Genomic DNA, 2,500 nt, shown 5'->3' with positions numbered 1-2,500 from the left:
AATCGCTGCCAGACTCTAGGTATATAGATCCTTCTCTAATAGCACTCAGTGCTTGAACATCGTGTTACATTCCGTGGTGTACTGCTTGTGCTATAGCTGTTCCTCTGTGTGCCAGTATGTCCCAGGCTCCTGCTGGTTCCTAGACCAGTGCTATCCATAAGCCTGCTGCATTCAGCTATCCACGCTACCAGACTCTCACCTACGGCTCCCAGGCCGCTCCACGTAGCCACCCTGCTACCAGCGTCTGCCCACGGCTATCCAGCCACTCCACGTAGCCACTCAGCTACCAGCATCTACCCACGGCTATCCAGCCGCTCCACGTAGCCACCCAGCTACCAGCGTCTACCCACGGCTATCCAGCTACTCCACGTAGCCACCGAGCTACCAGCGTCTGCCCACGGCTATCCAGCCACTCCACGTAGCCACCCAGCTACCAGCGTCTACCTATGGCTATCCAGCCGCTCCACGTAGCCACTCAGCTACCAGCGTCTACCCACGGCTATCCAGCCGCTCCACGTAGCCACTCAGCTACCAGCGTCTACCCACGGCTATCCAGCCACTCCACGTAGCCACCCAGCTACCAGCGTCTACCCATGGCTATCCAGCCGCTCCACGTAGCCACTCAGCTACCAGCGTCTACCCACGGCTATCCAGCCGCTCCACGTAGCCACTCAGCTACCAGCGTCTACCCATGGCTATCCAGCCACTCCACGTAGCCACTCAGCTACCAGCGTCTACCCACGGCTATCCAGCCGCTCCACGTAGCCACCCAGCTACCAGCGTCTGCCCACGGCTATCCAGCCGCTCCACGTAGCCACCCAGCTACCAGCATCTACCCACAGCTATCCAGCCGCTCCACGTAGCTACCCAGCTACCAGCATCTACCCACGGCTATCCAGCCACTCCACGTAGCCACCCAGCTACCAGCATCTACCCACGGCTAACCGGCCACTCCACGTAGCCATCCAGATACCAGTCTTCCTGCCGGTCCCAGTCCGGTTCCTCCAAGCCCACTCACCTCACGGCTCGTTAGCTGCACCAAGTAGCTTCCGTGCTACCATCCATCTGCAGGCTCATCTACTGGTACCCCGACCAGCTCAGTCAGCCTACCTGCCGGTCCCAGTCCGATCCCTCCAAGCTCCTTCTGGTCTCATTCCAACGTCTCCAGTTTTCAGTTCCAGTCACTCATCACCAAAGGCAGTTCTCACTGCTACCCACTTCTTATAATAAAGAGCTATTCATGTTAACCATGGTTCCAGTCCAGCCGGCCTCCAGTGATTCCAGCTCATCACCTGATACAGGTAACTCGCTAGCACCAACTGTGACAGTATGTTCAAGCCTAACGATGGTAGCGGATCAAGCACTTAATCCTGGATCAAGTGCTTTCCGTAACCTAATCACTCGTTTGGATTCACAGGAGGCGGTACAGCATCAAGTACTACAGCTTCTGCAAATTCTGACTAACCGGCTAGATGATACCCAAATCTTACCTGAACCCCTAACTACTTTCCATCAACTGCTGGAACAGCTACAGGCTCTACTCAACAAAATCTTTCAGATCATTCCTGAATTTCTTAGAGCTACCTCTGTCTCAACTAAAAACTCTGTCTTGGAATCTCTAAGAACCAAAGATTCTTCCTTGCCAAGTAAAGTGAGACATCGAAGTTACCCGCGCTCCAAGCTCTCTGTGGCTGAACGCCAGCGGCGTAAAGATTTACATCTCTGTCGCTATTGTGGAGCTTCTGACCACTTTCTCAAAGGCTGTCCCCTTTGCAATTCCAGCAGTATAACTATGTGTCAACGTCTCAATGCCTGTTCTGGTCCCGTCCTGGATTCTGCCTGTTCCGGTCCCAGCCCGGATTCTGCCTGTTCCGGTCCCAGCCCGGATTCTGCCTGTTCCGGTCCCAGCCCGGATTCTGCCTGTTCCGGTCCCGTCCCGGATTCTGCCTGTTCCGGTCCCGTCCCGGATTCTGCCTGTTCCGGTCCCGTCCTGGATTCTGCCTGTTCCGGTCCAAGCCCGGATTTTGCCTGTTCCGGTCCAAGCCCGGATTTTGCCTGTTCCGGACCCAACCCGGATTCTGCCTGCTCTGGTAGGGGACTTCAGTTGGCTACCCCAGGAGGGTCCTCAAGTCTCGTAACCCAAGAAGGGGTTTTGAGTCACTCACCCCAGGAGGAAGTCTCTGTCCTCGCATCCCAAAAGGGGGGTTCATGTTCCATACCCCAAAAGGAAAAGTCGAGTCAGCTTCCCCAGAAGGGGATTTTGGGTCCCATACTCCAACAGGGAGTGTCAAGTTCTGTACTCCAGGAGGGGACCTTAAGTCTCTCACCCCAGGAGAGGGTTACAAGTCTCACACCCCAAGAGGGGGTCCCAAGTTTCGCACCCCAAGAGGGGGTCCCAAGTCTCACACCACAAGAGGAGGTCCCAAGTTTCGCACCCCAAGAGGGGGTCCCAAGTCTCTCACCCCAAGAGGAGGTCCCAAGTCTCTCACCCCAAGAGGAG

Source organism: Taudactylus pleione, unplaced genomic scaffold (genome assembly GCF_031769625.1).
Source record: "Taudactylus pleione unplaced genomic scaffold, aTauple2 ptg000195l, whole genome shotgun sequence".
In the NCBI taxonomy this organism is placed as follows: domain Eukaryota; kingdom Metazoa; phylum Chordata; class Amphibia; order Anura; family Myobatrachidae; genus Taudactylus; species Taudactylus pleione.
This window is presented reverse-complemented; position numbering follows the sequence as displayed.